At 37.7% G+C, this 18,860-nt stretch overlaps 2 long non-coding RNA genes across 2 annotated transcripts in view; one reads left to right on the top strand and one right to left on the bottom strand.

Annotated features, from left to right (window-relative positions):
- Positions 1-11,760: 11,760 nt before the first annotated feature.
- LOC306668565 overlaps positions 11,761-18,860 on the top strand; it is a 133,953-nt gene continuing 126,853 nt past the window's right edge. Inside the window, exon 1 of the long non-coding RNA XR_013765902.1 lies at positions 11,761-12,241. This is a non-coding gene — a long non-coding RNA (uncharacterized lncRNA). The remainder of the gene's footprint in view (positions 12,242-18,860) is intronic.
- The window catches only part of LOC306668567, a 135,428-nt gene continuing 129,622 nt past the window's right edge, over positions 13,055-18,860 (bottom strand). Inside the window, exon 2 of the long non-coding RNA XR_013765904.1 lies at positions 13,055-13,385. This is a non-coding gene — a long non-coding RNA (uncharacterized lncRNA). The remainder of the gene's footprint in view (positions 13,386-18,860) is intronic.

The following is an 18,860-nucleotide window of genomic DNA, read 5'->3' as shown; positions in this document are numbered from 1 at the left end:
ATTGGAGCAAAAATTTATGAATAAGTTAAAAAAGAAAGCAATCCAATAACTCTTTACAGATACATTGTGAAATTTCTTTCTACAAAGTCATGTTGCTTTTGGAACCCACAAGTTAAATTTTAATTCCGTTTACCAGAACATACTGTTCACTTCCTCTGCATCAGACATTGTTCTAGGTACTAGGGCTACAATGGGAAAAAAAATGAACAGAAATTGCTTCACTCATGGAGTTTATGCACTAGTTAGGAGGAGGGAGAAATTAAACAGGCTCGATAAGTACAATATGTGTTACACTAGATGGGCATAACTGCTAAGAAGAAGCAGCAAGAGTAATGGAAGGAGCTGCTATAAACATTGATGTGGCTGCGTTACTGTAGTATGCTAATTTTAAGTCCTTTGAATATAGGCTGAGGAGTGGGATAGCTGGGTCAAATGTTGAGTTCATCCCAAGTTTTCTGAGGATTCTCCACACTGCTTTCTAGAGTGGCTGCACCAATTGCAACTCCACCAGCAATGTAATAGTGTGCCTTTTTCCCCACATCCATGCCAACATCTGTTATTGTTTGTGTTCTTGATAATAGCCACTCTAATTGGAGTAAGATGAAATCTTAGAGTTGTTTTAATTTGCATTTCTCTAATTACTAGAAATGTTGAACACTTTTTCATATATTTATTAATCACCTGTATGTCTTCTTCTGTAAAGTATTAGTCCAGTTTCTTGGCCCATTTATTGATTGGGTTCTTTGTATTTTTGGTGTAAAGTTCTGTAAATTCTTTATAAATTTTGGAGATTAGTGCTCTATCTGAAGCATGTGTGGAAAAGATTTTCTACCACTCTGTAGGCTCTCTTTTCACATTATTGTTTGAATCCTTTGCTGAGAAAAAGCTTTTTAGTTTGAGTCATTTATTGATTCTTGCTTTGATTTCTTCTGCTTTGGGAGTCTTGTTAAGGAAGTCTGATCCTAAGTCAACATGATGAAGATTCGGGCCTACTTTGTCTTCTATTTGATGCAGGGTCTATGGTCTAATTCCTAAAGTCCTTCATTCATTATGAGTTGAGTTTTGTGCAGGGTGAGAGATAGAAGTTTAATTTCATTTCACCATATATGGTTATAGCAGCTCAGTTCATAATAGCTAGATTGTGGAACCAAACTAGATGCCCTTCAACAGATGAATGGATAAAGAAAGAAACTGTGGTAAATATACACAATGGAATATTATTCAGCTATAAAGAAGAATAATATTATGGCATTTGCAAATAAATGGATGGAATTGGAGAATATCATGCTAAGTGAAATAAGTCAATCCCAAAAAACCAAAGGCCAAATGTTTTCCCTGATAAGTGGTTGATGATATATAATGGAGGTTGAAGGAGTGGGGAGTGAGAGAAAAATGAAGGAACTTTAGATTACATAGAGGGAAATGAGAGGGAGGGGTATGAAAAATGGCGGAATGAGACAGGCATCATTATCCAATGTACATGTATGATTACGTGAATGGTGTGAATCTACATTGTGCACAACCATAGAAACAAAATTAAGTACCCCATTTGATACAATGAATCAAAATGCAGTCTGTAAAAAATAAATAAATAATTTTTTAAAAGTACTGGAAGGAAAGTAATAATGGTGGGATCTATTGTAGATGGAATAGCCGGGAAAGACTTCAAAGAGAATATGACACATCCTGCTCCTGGTACATGATTATTAGCAAAATTTTGTCGTGTCAGGTACAACTGATAGGTTAATATGAAAGCCGAGAATTGGTCAATAGGTTTAACGATGTAGTGGTCCTTATTGACCTTGATAAGATCAGTTTCAGAGGGGTAATAGGAGTCAGAGCATGAACTTAAAGAGTGTCAATGAGGTCACTAGATCTGCAACTATTTCAGTACTTAAGCACGTAGGGAAAGACATTAGTCAGGATCAGGAGAACTGAGAACGCTATAGGATCAATGCCCGAGCTCACAATACACTTTGTTAATTTGGTTGGATTTCCCTTGTGTGTCATAGACCCAACGTAATATTGTCAACCTGGTATTTAATTTAAAATTCTTAAGTGTGGTCAATAAATTACACTGGGGCGAGGACTATAAAGGGTTACTTATCTTCACAAGTACCCTCACTCAGAATTTATTCTCAAGGGTAGCTGTAGAAGTGTTTCAGATTTATCCAAATACACCCCCAGAATATCCATTAATTAGCACAAGGTAAATTAGTAACAATTTTCATTGGCAAAATGAATGTGTTCAAGATATGCAACCAGCTAGAAAAATTTTTGCAATAGCACTTGTCTCAATAAATATTTAAGAATCTTAGTTAGCTAAGCAACCTATTTGAAATATCAATAAGTTAGGAGCTCCATTTAGACCTCTGCATGCTTGGCTAATGGAGAATTCTTATTCTAAATCCAGACTGGAAGGTTGATTGAGCTTACCTTCAGAATACTAACATATTTACCAGGCAGTAAACCCATGCAATGTGTTTGCCTGCAAAACTATGGCTTCCTATATCTCCTTCCATAGCTTATATTTCAATTTCATGCCTGGAGGGCCAGGGACACTTGTGAGCTAGCAAAAGCAAAGTCGGAATATTTCCTGAAAGTACAAAATATGCACAGCAGCTGCACCATCTTCAAGAGGTTCACATGCTATTTGTGTTGAGTTCATAACCTAGATGCCATAGAGGGCGCCATGGTCTCTGAGAAGAATCTGAATCAAGCCTTGCTGTGTATGAATAAGCTCTTTCAAGTGAATTCCTGGGGAGTTATTTCCTGGAATGTCAACAGTAGAGTCTTCAAGAAAATGGGTGACAACTGGTCAGCTGGCACAGGATGCAAGGCCCATTTTCCCTAGGTCATTACCTCTGGGAGAGGCTTGTTGTCAAGAATGGTAAGAGCACTCCACTGTGGGTCTTCTCATGGGGGTTGCTTCAACCTACTGGCCTAGACGCTTTGCTCTATTTGAGGTTCTGCGAACCCTAGAGAAGCCTTGAGTCATCATCACCCAATGATGACTCAAGTGGAAAAAGTAAAACTTCTTTACATTTTCCAAACAATTTGAGCTCAGTATTTTCTTTTAATATTTAAGAATGTTTTCATAACATTTGTATTCATTTATTTTATTTTATTTTCTACTGATTATTTTTGAAAGAATAATTATGTCTTCAGACATTTTTACCCACAAACATGTGGGTGGAATTCCCAGGTGTCCTTAATCACAATCCTGATTGCTATTAGAATATTATAAAACAATTTATTTGCAGAGTCTCTGGGCACATTTCCAGTATCATTCTGATGCTATACAGATAAATTTATTTCTTAAATATTTGAACTGTTCTAAAGCTAATTAGGTATAGAGACTTTAGAATCAAGCAGAAGTGGGTTCTACTAATTCTACAATTTTCAAGCTAAGTAATAATGAGCATATGATTTAATCTTTGTAGTTCATTCCAACCATTTGTAAAATAGATATGATAATACCTTTCCTGTGTTATTATAAGAATTAAAAACTATAGTGTATGTGGTATTTAGCAGAGTGCCTGGCATATAGCAAGTACTGAATATATGATATATTACTGCTGGAGTAGTAATATTTCTTGTAAGTATGTGTATAAAAACTAGCACTCTTGGCACACATGCTTTGGCACCTCCAGTTTCCACCCCTTTCTACAACAGATTCATACATAGTTGGACTATATCACCTTCTCCCCGTGGAAAAACTGCATTACTACCAGGGAAAGATATTAATAAGTCAGACAGTAATAAAATAGGTCTACATTAATCAGAAAGCTACTTGCTCGAACTAAGAGGATGGATTTAATTCTAGTTAGTATTCTACTGAGTATTCCAACTGAGCTTCGCTACTAAAAATTTCTTCTAGGATATGAGGCATGTGTAGATATACATATTTACATGTACTCTTACTAATCTGTATTGTTTCCTGAACTCTGGTTAGTTTTAGTTTTGTTATGGTTGTTCTTTGGGGTGTTTTGTGTGTTTTGTTTTCTATTCAGAGTCTCAATAACTTCCTTTTTACTAAGGATCCATTGAGCATACTTTAATGTATTCTTGTAACTGTTTGGGTATAATATCAAGTGTATTTTCAACCATACAAAGTAAAAATTCTATATCAACATATATCATCCAAAATTAATCCTTTAGAAAAGATTCAACAAATAATTCATGGGACTCAACTTATTATGAAACCACCTTAATCAATTTTCTTTACACAAAATTCTGAAAGAAGACTTAAAGGTCAATTTCATAACATGATTCCAGTATCTTCTGCCCCACTGGATTGCACCATCTTCTCCACTATGTCTAAACTTATTCATTCACATGTGACCTCAAGAATAAGCATCACAGAAATTAGACTGAGACACAACAATACAATTAGAATCTGCAACATACTAAAGAAAGAGAAGCCTTAAGACATTGTAATCCTGTGCTACTCCTGGAAGCCTGTGAGATTTCTTCAATAAATGAGTTAATAACTGCTACATACTCCCCAAGAAACTGAACAGAGAGCACATACAGAACAGTTCAGCACACATCACTGAGCAGGCTATGCTGGAACGTAGTCAGCAGTGGAATAAACTCAGTCAATGAATCTCAAAGCTTCCCAGATCATTTTATTTCAAGATTCCTTCAATGTGCATGTTCTGAGAATCCATAATTTCAGGGTCTTTCAGGGATGCAAAAAGTAAGAGGCCTGGCCCAGGATTTCTGACCCATGACCCATGGAGATAATTCAAATACTTAAGAGAAAAAGGACCTAAAACAAAAATATTGAATATGACGCCAAATATGTATTTGACATGAATAAGAAGTTAAATTGAAGTCAACAGAGAAGTATTCCCATTGGTTGAGGTATGGGGGATGTCTTCAAAGAGAACTTGAGGAATAGCAATAAAGACAAGCAAATTCCAAAATGGCAATACAAAAGATGACAGGTATTCCTTATCAAGTAAGGTTTATCCAACGTTATAGAAACAAATGTACAGGTGCAGTGGAAATTTCATACTCAAGACTTTAAAGAGTTTTGATGGCACTGTGGCAATTGTAGATAAAAATATAAGGTTGTCTTGTGTATTAACGTGTTATTTTCAGATCAAAAGATGTGTCCAGTATCTGGGGAACAAAACTTCACACACATGCACCCCCACACACAGCATGGAGAGGAAGTTTAGTCCCTTCTCTTACTCTCTTCGGATTTCCGAATCTCACTGTTGTGGTGACCTGCCTAGCCATTAATTCAGGTTACCGGACGAGGCAGTGAGGGCATGGGAAAAAGACAAACAGACACACAAATAGAGAAAAAGCTGGGTCTCAGTGGTTCACTAAACCTTGATATGAAAAGAGTGATCATTAACCAGCTCAGCACTTTTATTATATAGGTTTTATCATTAAAAGGATTATTGTGAGAAAGTTTCTTCAAAGCAAGCAGAACCAAAGTCATAAATATGAGCACCCCAATTATGGTTATCAGCTAGTGCCCACAACATTCTACCCCTGAGCAACTGGCATCTGAATCTCAAGGGCAATAACTGACTAGCTCTGTCACTGGCACAGAACCTCCTATTGAACAAGGTGTCATCACAGCAACTGGGCGGTCTCAACAGGCACCTTCAAACTGAGAGTTTCCAAGAGTGGCATCGCCTCTGCCATAGGACGGTTCAAGACCCATCATTCAGCCACCACTCCTAACACACTGTCACAGGTCCTGCCTCCTCTTTCCTTGATAATCATTGCAATTTCTTTCTTCCTCCAAAACCCTATTCTCCATTTAAAAATTCAGTTTAAGCTTATTTTGCCCTTTACCTTTTTATGAAAATTGTCTTCTTCATCAAAGTAGTATTGTAAGAGATGGTACATGTCCCATATTTTTTATTTATATTTATTTTCATTTATTAATCTAGTATTTCTAGTATTAATATCTTGATTATGAGTAAGGTCACGTTATATACTCTGGTGAAAAACAAGGGGAATTTAAAAATAAATTCTCACTATCTTTTAAATGAAGAGAATTAAAAAATAAAAATACATGAGTGTTTCTACTCTAACTATATAAGTGCTTCTAAAACAAGCACTTTTACATGTTATCTTCCAACGTATTTAGTCTAAAGGATGTTTTAATGCTAATATTTAAATCTCATAGACCAGAGTTTATAATTTGTTGGGAATTGGTCTCGGAAAAAAAATTATACCACCTTCTGGTGGATTTTCTTTTCAAATGATATCACTCCATATATTTAATCTCAGGGCGCATTTAATATATGGTAGTCATATGAAGTTGCTATGACAGATATAGAAATTCATTAAACATATTAGATTCTAATGTTAATTGGTTGGAATATCAGAAATTTCTGTACTTAGCATTGACTGAAAAAATATAAAGAAATTTCATGTGAGTATCAATTATAAAAAGTGATGTGTTTACTTAAGTACTGTTGGAGTTTAGAAGACACATTAAGTAAGTTTTTTTTTTTTTTAACCAAAATAAGGTGTACTGTGTAATAAACAAAGGAATCAGGTGGATGGAGAACCAAAATATCTTTATTTAACCAAAAATTCTTGGGTTAAAGATGTAGCTCAGTGGTAGAGTGCTCTGGTTCTTGAATAAATGAAGTTGCAACTAAAGAATGTTTCTCACCATAGCTTCAAATTATTATTTTCTAATCAAAAGTTGAGAATTTTCATGGATTTTAGTACATCATTTTGTTTATAGCAGTGCAAACATGTCTTCATGATTGAAATGTATAATGATAATAAGGGATATAAAAATCATCAGAGAAAAAAATCTAATATTTTGAACATAGAAAGACTGACAAGGTCCCTGCCTTTAGTGGGTTTACAATCTACCAGGAATGCTACTCAAACAATTGCCTACATGCATACACACACACACACACACACACACACACACACACACACACGCACAGTGTGTGAGATAAACATGACGAAAAAAGTGTATGAAATACTGTAATATTGTGGAAACACAACATAAAACCTGATGGAATCCACTGGATTAGGACAGACACAGCATTTGAATGAACATTAAAAAGTGAGGATACACTGAGAGAAGACAACAGAGGCAGTGATAGAGAGGAGGGTGCCAGGCAGAGGGTGTTACATAGAAAAGCCCAGAGAAAGTGTGGAGCATCATATTTGCCTCGACCTGAAGAAAGGTCAGTGGTGGGCAACCCAACTGAGGGGAAAGTGATGAGGAGAGAGATAGGCAGGACACAGGTGAAGAGAGGCTCCCTGGATCATACCATATTTCTTTAGCCTGTATATGATCTCATGAATTCTACTCTTACCCCCTTAAAATCAACTTCAAAAGAGTATCAATGAAGACCATATAATTTATGTACCTTACATTTCCAAAACCCTCCAATAATTTTATACTTACTTAGTGTAAGTGTTTTGACCCTCCTTGGCCTCAAAGCTATCTCTGACCTTTTCCCAGGCTCTGTTTCAGTTCTTAACCCCTAGTATCCACTCCATTACTCTATGCCAACCTTACTGGCCTCCTTGGTATTCCCCAATAATCCAATTACAACATCCCCACTGAGTCCTGGCACTAACCAAAAAGCCTCCATATTTTCTCTAAACTAATCTATTCTTCCTAGCATTTACCACTGTTTGTCAAAAAGCATTTATTTATCAGTTGTTGCCTCCCCAAATCAAATGTCAGTTTCATGTGGAACAAAGAGCTTGTTTTATCTGTTGTTGTATATCTGATGCCTAGAATTATGTATATTATTGATAGTGAATGAATAAATTTGTCTTGTACAGTTAAATAATAATGACAAGATGTTCAAAAGATACTATGAAGAACACATTTGTACTAAAAAAATGCATTGGTATCATGTTGAATATGTTGAACTGAAATGCTCTATGCCTTTGGGACATATTTATGAGCACTAGAACATGATCTGCAGCTTAGGAAAAGCACTGAGTAGCAGATGTAGTTTGCAGGTCATCTGCATAGAGATAAAAATTAAAACCACAAAAGATGTTTTAGTTTTATTTTCTGTTGATTTTTTTTTTTCAGACTGGGGATCAAACCCAGAGCCTTACAAATACTAGGCAAGTAATCTGCTACTGAGCTACATACACAGCCCACCAAACCACACCACATAAGAGATCTGAAAAGGAGAGAGTACACAGTGAAGACAGAGGAGCATCAAGTAGAAATTTGAAAATCTTCAACATAGGGCTATATCAAGAAAAGGAGAGATCCACAGCAAGTGGAAGAAGAAATAAAGGAAAACAGCAAAGGTGAGGGACAGCAAAGGTGAGCAAGCACCTCTCAAGTACTCAAACTTTGCTCGGAAGTAAATGTAAATGTTCGTGTTGAGAGTGACAGAGGCGATGCTGTAGAGGGCCAGGACCAAAAGGTCTTGTCTTACTCGGAAAATACAATGTGACATGGTTATTCATCTCTTCAATTCCAGCATGAAAAAATAGGTTGAACTAAGTGGATTAAGTTCCAGGTTTGGGGAAAGTGACATTCCTAAGGACATTAAATACTGAAAGCTTCTACTTCAGTTTTCAGTATTTTCTATATTTGAGCACTCAAGACAATATTTTTTACAAAAGGCTTTTATGTATCTAACCTCATTAAAAAGCTTCAGAAATACTGGGATAAATTATTCTAAAGAAAAGAATATGTTTTGATTGAATTGCAAAAAATTTAAAGATTTTACTTATCAGGACTTCTCAGTCTTTCCATAGTGATTGAAATTCCTCTATATTTAATCATCTAGAAGAAATTATTCCACAATATATGAATCAAGTGAATGGTTTAATATATCTTGTTTTGTTTTCACTCCCTCCAGTTGACCTTTATGGCTTTGGAAATAAATGCTAGAATTCATCAGGCTTTCAGAAATAAAGTGAATTTTTAGAAGCACTTCATATTACACAAGAAATTCACATAAGAATCATCAAAAAATTAATCAGATGAAAATGTCACCCATCAGGAATTAAGATGACTTAGGTATGCAAGAGTAAGCAGGAGATATTTTACAATCAAAGCACCAGAATGTAGAGTGAGTGGTGTATGCCAGTGACACAGTCATATATACCTTAAACCACTTTAAACAATCCACAGATATTTCATTCGAGAAAATGATTCTTCAATCACTGTAGTATTATTTAAACATAAGGAACTGAGGATGTATTTCAAAGGTAGAGAGAGCACTTGCCTTGCATGCACAAGGCCTTGGGTTCAGTCCCAGCATTAGGACAAAAATACACATAGTATCATGATTTCTTATATCTGAATTGCTCTTTCACTCAATTCCTTGAGATCCTATCTCATGCTACCCTCTCAGATGGGTCCTCTCTGAGAACTACAGATGAAATGACAATTCTTCTGTCAATTTTCACTTCCACTATTACTTATTTCCTGTTGTTGGGAACAGGGTGATATCTGTGCAGCTAACTGTCTTAATCACCAGGATGCAGGCAGTTGTGACTGCACCCTCAAGAGCCAATACAGCGCAAACAGGACTGCTGGGCCCCCGTGCTTACTGAGGTTGTTAAGAGATATTTGTCTGAGGAATGTGCAGTTGCCTAGAAACCTTATCTATCAAGGACGGGGGGCCTAAACCTGACCCATCTCCTGCACAGTTCACCCCTTCCCTCCACCCTTCTTCTTCTAGGGCCATTCAGTTCTGGTGGGACCCAATGAGAATCAAATAAATTGGCAGGACCCAACCAGAGGAGGACTAATGTTTAGCTGTTCAAATGTTAATAACATACAGGTCTTTGTGTGTGAATGCTTGGAAATCTCTTAAATAGAGGGCTTTCTCGCCCCTCGGTGCTGTTCCCTCCCCCCAGCCATTGTATCGGTCTGAGGGGCTGGTTGCGGTCCAGGCTCGAGCTTGCTTTAATAAAACCTCGTTGTGTGATTTGCATTACCGTGTGTTCACTTTGACTCTCCAGGGATTAGTCGGAATGGGACCCTAACATTTGGGGGCTCGTCCGGGATAAATTCATCTGACTCCCGCCCAGGAGAGACAAACTGCCCATGGTACCGAGGTTTCTAAGGAAATTTGCTGTGGAAGGAGGATTGGCCACCTCCTGGTAGGACGTAAGTCCTGGTTAGAGTTTGGGTGAGAATTCTCGTTTGGTGGAAGGAAAGGTTTGCGAGTTACCCTGGAGGTTCCACTGTCGAAAGTCGTGGGAGACGTCCCCGACGATCAGGAGTCACGCCGATGTCCCCAGTGGACGCTGGTTGGGTGGCTGTTTGGTAAGGATCCTTGGTCTGATTTGGTAGTGTGAATGAGAAGGGCATTGCGCCTGTGAGAGTGTGTGGCTGACCGGCTGGTGGATGTTGGAGAGTCCTGTGAAAATTTGTTTTACTGCGTGTATTGCCTCCTTTGTTCTTTTTGGTCTGCTTGGTCCTTTTCTCCTCATTATTATGGGACAGGCTCAGGTGACTCCTAAGACTTTCCTCCTGAGTCACTTCTCAGAGGTCTGGGCCAGAGAATGGAACTTTGGTGTGGACCACCTAAAGCAGGGTGAGTTTGCTACAGTCTGCTCCGCAGAGTAGCCAATCTTCACCAAGATCTACGCCGAGCGAGGTAAGTAAGCTTCTCTCTCCCTGCACCCCACATTTGTTTGAGGTGCAGCTTTCTGTCTCTTCACTTTTGGAGGGTAAAATGGGCTACACAACACTCCCGCACACCCACTCCCTCCTGGATGCTCCCCTTCCCTTGCCAGTCAGACATAGGAGTTCAAACTGTAGGATTAAGACCTGGGACAATTAGTATGGAAATGCCCAGGTTCCCTTTGTTCGAATAGTTAGCCGTCACTAGTCTATCTAGAGTCTCCCTCTTACTGTTCTTGTGCTTAGATGTGCTCACTGTGTTCTCTTTAAGCTGCAAGAGGGAGGCATTTAAAATCAACCCCTCCCATGAGACCCTTCAAGAAAAGGCACGAGAGCTGGCTTCAGTTACATGCCCCATCCCAGGTCTCCTTCTGTGGAAATTTTTACCGGAGACATAGTGCAGGACACATGGCTGTGATGTAATGACTCACAGAAGTTCCCCTGGAAGCACCAAAATATATGGATCCTAAACACCTCTTTGTCTGAGATAGGCTCCCTTTGTCCTCCCTCAGGTCCCCTATTCTTAGGCTTAGGGACACTCATTGCAGGGTACTTTACAGTCCTTCTCCTTGTTCCTAAGAGATTTGTTTACTCCAATCCCCCTAGGCAGAGAGCTCAGCAGCTCCATTCCTCAAAAGTAGTGGGAAATAATGTTTTGTGATTTTCTGCATTCAAACCTAACCTGATTTCTCAACCAGGAAAAAAAGGGTTAAAAAGTCCTGGGCAATCCCTCTCTCCCCCCTGCCTGGCCTTGCTGAAGCCTGCATTGGAATGTGAACTGTAGCAGTTTCAGTGGGAGAGGGGGGAGTAACCTGAGGGGAAAGGAAAAAAAAAAAAAAAGAGGTGCGTTTTAAACTCCTGGGCTGCTACACAGAACTAACTCATTTTCTAGGATTCTTGTTTTGTTTGTTTTTCTTTAATGCAGTATTTTTGAGCTCATAATTTTGATCCTACATACCTAGGTTAATGATTTTTTTTTGATCAGTTCTATTTTTATCCAACTCTAGAGTTAATTTTAAACATCTGTTACATTGCAATGGAGATAAACATTACAAGGCCTTTGCTTTTGTGTTATGTGTATATGTTATTGTTTAAGGTCGTATTGTCTATGTATGTACCTAGACAAAATTGACATAAATAATAAGCGCGCATAAAATTGAAACTTTAAAAATGGATCCAAATACTTTTATTCACGTGATTTAAAAGGGTTCAATTTAAATTGGGTAAACTAATAAAAGTAAAATGTCTTTAGAAATAATTCGCAAGTCTCTAGGTGGTCAAACTAATGAAATGTTGATGTTAAACAATGTCTAATATCAATTGTTTCTAGGACTTTTCTTCAACAGGAAAGAGACAGCAAATACTGTTCAGGACACTTGTTTGATATCTTGTTTTTTTCAAAATAAGTAAATTAAATTTAACATGTATGGGACTACTCAAATGTGTTTGTTAGCGACATCTGATTAATTTGCAAAGTTGAAATGCTAATTGTTAAATAACATTAAGTACTCTTAAGTCCTTAAATTCCATGGAGTAACATACTTAAACATTATTGGTGTTTTCATAGGTTGGTAAATTAAAAAGAGTTTAAAATTGCTTTGTATCATTACTAAAAACAAGGTTATTAAGAGTTATGCCCTAACAGGTAAAACCCCAACCCAGAGGGTGAGCATTCCATCTGCTCCCTTCCCACTTCCCCCTGCTCCCCCTCCAGTTCTGCAAAGCTCCAAGGAGCTCTTAGATTTGGATTTAGAGTTACCATCTCCCCTCTCACTGTGTTTCAGTTAGAGTACTATAAACAACAAAGTATTTTATCTTGTTAAAATGGAGTAATTTACCTAAATTCAGAAATTTCATAAGAGTTGTTTCAGAATGTGAACAAAAAGGGGTCAACAGATAGGAAAAAGAAAATAAAAGGCTCTAGAAATGGAACTATATTTAGTGTAGAACAAAATCTTTCTGGATAAGAAAGTGTTTATATGATGAAATATATGAGGGTCTAAGTGCTAAGAAAGTCTGTGTAAGTAAAGAGCAAATGTCAACAAGTTTGCCTATAACTAAGCTGGTTACAAGTATGTGAGACAATCAGTTAAAGCTGTTTAAGGTTTTTTTTTTTTAAAGTCAAATACTACTGTACTGATATAAACCGAAGTTTAATTTATATGTTAACTTGACAAGGATTTCTTAAAGATACTAATTTACTCTTAACATTATATCTGTTAAGTTTCATTCTTTAGGACAATTAGTCTTGAAAACTGACGTTTATACAATTATGGTTAAACAACTGTTAAAGTATTGTACTACATTAGAGTCTAAATTTTTCTTTCAAAACTAAATTTGGTTAATATAAAGGTATCAAGGTAATTGTAAAATGGTCACTCTTTGTATATTAAATGTGTTCATATTTTCCAGATATACATCTTTAAAGCAGGAAATTTATCAAGCTGCTATTCTCCAGAATAAACTTGTCTGTAATGGTAATTTTAAACTTAAAGAGTACATTTTATTGGGGATTTATTTCTATCATTTAATGTTCTATTATGGGACCTATTATCAATAAGATATATGTAAAATTGGTTACTTATTTCACTGAGATAAAAATTTAAATGTAAATATATTTCTATGAGTTAGTGACAGCCTGATTTGTTTAAAGGTTCATATAGTAGAAGGTGAAAGCATTGCGCTACACAAAAGAAAACTTAAAAGCTCTCTCAGCCTTTCTTTGATTGATTCCTGTTTTGGATATAATGTTAGACTGTGTTAACTAATGTTCATATAGATTCAGGAATCAATATATGTAAACTTCTTAAAATGACATTTAATAAAGAGTGTAATGCGCAATAGCAAAAATGAGACAACAATGACTGAGATTGGGGTCTCTGGCCACATGACTGTAGCATGCCTGGTGCCTGGAAGTGTTCCTGAGCAGGGGCACAAGATGCCTGGCTGCTGTGGCAGTACCCTCCCCGGGGAGGCTCTGTACAGGAGTCCTATCAGCTCTTACATTGATCTCAGGCACACAACTCTTGGGCAGAAAAAAATTGTTTTGCTAGATAATCAGTGTTTCATCAGCTCCCTTCTCTAGTTCCTGCCCACCTTACAGTAACTTTGGACAGTGGACTTCTTTGAGAGCTACACAGAGTTCCTAACATTGCACTTTGCAGTTGTAGAAAAAGCTATGTAGATGTTCTAGTCTCTGTAACTCTCCTGAAAACAAAGAATAATGCTTACATAGTCTTTAACCTAATAATAAGACCTGTATAAAGATTGCTAACATAACTCTTTAGATCTGCATCTCCATCAGAGAACAGAGCTCCATCTGATCTCAGCTTAATCTTCAAACTCTGTGTTTATAAACCTTTGTTTTCTAATACTCCTTTGCCCCTCACTGAACTTGAAAATTTGGTCATGCTGGTCATGGCAAAAAGTGTAAAAATTAGCTTCAGGATTAGAACGCTTTACTTAAGATTTGTGAAGAGCCCTGCCTTACCGGAGATAAGGCTCTGCCTCACCCTGCTGCATTTTAGAATGGCTCCAAAGTAAGCCAGACTTTTACTCATTAAAGTTGTATCCAAAAGTTTGATGTTTGTTGTAAAGATTACTGTGATCTCAAACAGGGTATATAATGTAGAACTCAGCCAAAATTCAAGAGAGCTATTATACAAATATGTTAAATATGTTTTTACTCCTGCTAATTTCATTTTGTAAAACTGTTGCCTGTTACTGTTTGCCGAAGTAGCTGCTTCCAGAACACACAACCTAGGTAACTTGTGATAATAAGCCATCACTTCTAGAACAGATAGTGGTAACTTCCAGTACTAATGCAGACTCCAGTTAGATAAAAGGGTAAATAACTGTAAAGTTATGGACATTAAAGTTAAAGCCCAGTACTCTTACTTTATGACTGGTGAGACTAGCTTGCTGGATGATTAAGATCAAACTTAGAAATTGGAATCAAATACAGAGGCCAAGAAAAAAAAAAAAAAAAAAAAAAAAACAGTATCTTGCCCTCAAAGTCAGCCTGAACCCAGGGAATAAGGGGACTTCTCTAAGAAGTGCTGCAATTCTGGGTCACACAACCTCCTGGTCAAGGAGATTGTTGAGACTAGAGGATGAAAAATCACTCAGTGCATCTGCTGCAGAGGAGGGTCATGGAAAAAAGGGAGACATCCTTGATGCTTCCAAAGGAAGCCACCTCATCAAGGAGACCCTGCCTAACTAATGGCACTAGTGGAGCTAAGAAGCCACTCTTAAGTTCTTCTCTATGAGTGACACCTGTGGGAACTCAGCTGACTCTTTAACAAGACAGGAACCAGGTCAATTTGACAAGCTTGATTTTAGACACCCAGCAAAACAGTTAAAACCAAAATATAGCCATTCTTGGGCATTTAAAAAAAATAATAGTTAAATGTAACTTAAGATGTACACTTGTACTAGCCCACTAAAATAAAGACTGGAAGCTACAAATGAAAGAAAGATTCTTCAGCAAATGTGCCTGATAACTATCAAGAGAAACTGCCAGAGTCAGAAGTTTTTAGTCAGTTCAAGGCCTGCAGAACTTCCTAAGCTACACAGGTAGACTTAATCTATGTTTGCTAGTATGATTATCTATCCCTAAGTAACAGACGTATAGAGATCTCTACTAAACACAGGTTATACCAATAAAGGAATATTTTACAAAATCAGATGACATTAAGTGCCTTAACTATATTTTATGGGGACATCTATGGCATTAAGAGTTAAATGTTGTGTTTACATTCCTGATAAACTGGACAATGTTAAAGTCCCCAAATAAAGGCCTTGTCCTCTCCAGCCTTTGCTAGGCCTAGTTATGGGAACAATTTCTCAGTTCTTCCACCTCCTTGTGAGAGATTAACTTCTGTCATTTTCATGATACTCAGGGACATGTTCCAGATGCTGCAACATTTACTTCATACCAATCTCATTTCAATACTCATGTCTTTTTGTTCTTCTCTCATAGAAGCACCCACCCCAGATGACTTTACAACCTGCTCCTCCCCAACCAGACTTCTAGCTTGGACCCCTCGATTGACCTGATTTTTAAAAGGGAACTCCAAACTGCTTGCCCCACGCTGCCCCCTTCCAGCTCGAAGCAGCCAGAATGGTTGTCACCCCCTTTCCCTACAGCAGCAAGGAGTTCCTAAAATTAGAGGGCGGGAACGAAGCCAGAATTGGGGACAGACAATTAGTGTAGAAATGGGGGATTGGGTCAAATCGAGGAAATGAAGGCCATGAAACCCATCTGCCTCTGGAAGTTGGAGACTGCCCCTGGGAGAATAAAATGTTAAGGATCTCCTAAGCTCATTGATTACCAAATTTACCTGCCTTTAAAGACTGTAAGCAAGGAGGTCTATGTGCAACCCTGGGAGAAGAGTGTTGGTTTTATGCTAATCATTCTGGAGTAGTGAGGGAATCCATGGTTAAGGTCAGAGAGGGTCTCGCCAAGAGAAAGCGAGAGAGGGAGGCCCAAGAAAATTAATTTGTAGCATGGTTCAATAGGTCCCCTTGGCTTGCTACCCTAATCTCTACCCTAGTAGGCCCCTTAGCTCTGCTTTTGCTTATTTTAACTTTGTACCCTGCATTTTAAGTAAGTTAATAGTTTTTGTTAAGGAACATGTAAGCATGGTCCAACTAATGGTGCTGAGACAACAATATGAGAGAATACCAGCCCCAGAAGATGAATATGCACGATGCCTGAATGAGCATGATTCTTCATTATGAACAACTGAAGGGGGGAATGTTGGGAACAGGGTGATATCTGTGCAGCTAACTGTCTTAATCATCAGTATGCAGACAGTTGCGACTGCACCCTCAAGAGCCAATACAGCGCACTGGGCCCCCGTGCTTACTGAGGTTGTTAAGAGATATTTGTCTGAGGAATGTGCAGTTGCCTAGAAACCTTATCTATCAAGGACGGGGGGCCTAAACCTGACCCATCTCCTGCACAGTTCACCCCTTCCCTCCACCCTTCTTCTTCTAGGACCGTTCAGTTCTGGCGGGACCCAATGAGAATCAAATAAATTGGCAGGACCCAACTAGAGGAGGACTAATGTTTAGCTGTTCAAATGTTAACCAATAACGTACAGGTCTTTGTGTGTGAATGCTTGGAAATCTCTTAAATAGAGGGCTTTCTCGCCCCTCGGGGCTGTTCCCTCCCCCCAGCCATTGTATCGGTCTGAGGGGCTGATTGCGGTCCAGGCTCGAGCTTGCTTTAATAAAACCTCGTTGTGTGATTGGCATTACCATGTGTTCACTTTGACTCTCCGGGGATTAGTCGGAATGGGACCCTAACACTGTCTGATCTTTACTCCACTCCAACTACCATGCGATGTCTTTTAAAGTAGTTCATACTATACACTGGGCATTGTACAATTGTATAATATGTGTATAGTATGAACTATGGAGTGGAGAGCAGTGACTTGGATCATGGTCTTTGACTATCTCAGAGTTCTGGCTGCACTTTGCCCTGGGAACTTTCTGTGCAAAGGTACAGGATGAGATTGCCAAGGAGCTATGGTAATGCCCTGCCTGAGGAAGTTCTGTGCAAAGGTATAGAGAAATAATAGTCCTGACCTTGAGCCTAGACACCAGCTGCCAGGACTAGAGAATTCTGAGCATAACAAGATAACCACAATATCTTGCAAGCACTACAAACTTCAAGCCTGCCTGCTTTGCAGAAACTCTGGACAATGGGCTTCTTGGGTACAGCAGGATAATAACAGGATATTCTTAGCACTGCAAGAATAGAATAGTTACAGAAATGTTTCTAGTTACGTCACGTTTTAGTGCATAAACAACAATGTGCACTAACTTCCTGATTGCCAGACCCTATATAATAAATGTGCTAAGTTTGCTCTGGGTCATTATTCCTCCATGAGAGATCAGTGTCCCACCTTTCTCTTTATAGGTATTTGTGTCTTTATTAATTTCCCTTTGCCTTTGCCAGTTTCTAGGAGTTTGACTGTGTGGGTCATGATACTCAAGAAACATTTCTTGTTTGTTTGAATTAATGAATAAATAAAACATAAGAAGAAAATATGCTCTGGGAAGATTAATTTCAAACTACTTTTTATAGCTATGTGATGTTTATAACTGTTCCAGAAAATTATATAATGTGAAAAAATTCTGAAGCAAAAACTTTTTGGATAAAAATCTCAGAGTTTGGTATTAATCTTCTTCCTGTTGCTTCCTAATCATGCAATATGGACAAATTTTTAGGTTTTTCATTTCTGTCAACCACTTATTCTTCCCAAAGACCACCAGTAAACCTACTAATTAAAACAAAGTTAATCTGCTTGACATTATGAGAATGACTTGGTAGGATACAGATCTGAGACATACAGTTCACTAGGCCTGGACTGGTTTTTCAAGCAGGACTGTCAAGGATTGAAAAGGGGCAGAATTTATGATGTAATACTTTTGTATTGATTATCCCAGTGCTGAGAAAGTTCTGAAAAGATTTTAAATTAACAAACTATTAGTCTTGATAAAGAAAACAAATGCTATATTATTTCATCTTCCTAGATTTAATGTATTAATAATCAGCTATGTTATTTTTTGCTTATTCTAAATATTGGGAAAGTTAAGTATGCCAGTGTCCAGTATTTGACACAGAACAAAAAATTACATTGGTTAAAATTCTCACCTATGAGGGTGATAATCCCTTCCCAACTTGCAAAGTGATAAGGAATAAATAAGATAATGTGTTTCAAAAGTTAAAGAAAGACATACTGCTGTTATTACAATATTTAATACAAGGCATGTATATTGAATTCTTGCCTTTGATGCAAAGGATTTTGCCAGTTGCATATGGGAATGAGTTCATGCCAGGCAAAAAGACAAATGCCCAGCATGTTAAGGCAACTTTTGCACAGCAGTGTTTTATTTCAGTGAGTTTAGGCTAGTCAAAATTAAGGAAATTTATTTATTGTAAGCCATTGTAGGTTTTCACATTTGAATATGTATTTTCTTACGAGAAGGACACAGAGTATACTCTCTTCCTTACTTTGTGAAATTATGGAATAACACTCTTCCCTATTTAGAGTAACTCACTGGACTTGTTACCAAAGACAATCTAGTTGACCCTAGAATGGAGAGAAATAAAAGTTGGGGTAGAGTGTAATGAAGGACAATGTCAGCAACGTTTCTTGGAGCTAAAAATGTTCTTGAGGTCCAAAGTCAAAAAATATTTGAGCAATCACAGAGGAGAATACATATA

This window comes from Sciurus vulgaris, assembly GCF_902686455.1.
Source record: "Sciurus vulgaris genome assembly, chromosome: 8".
In the NCBI taxonomy this organism is placed as follows: domain Eukaryota; kingdom Metazoa; phylum Chordata; class Mammalia; order Rodentia; family Sciuridae; genus Sciurus; species Sciurus vulgaris.
The sequence above is the reverse complement of the archived record's forward strand: the minus strand, read 5'-3'. Positions and strand labels throughout refer to the sequence as shown.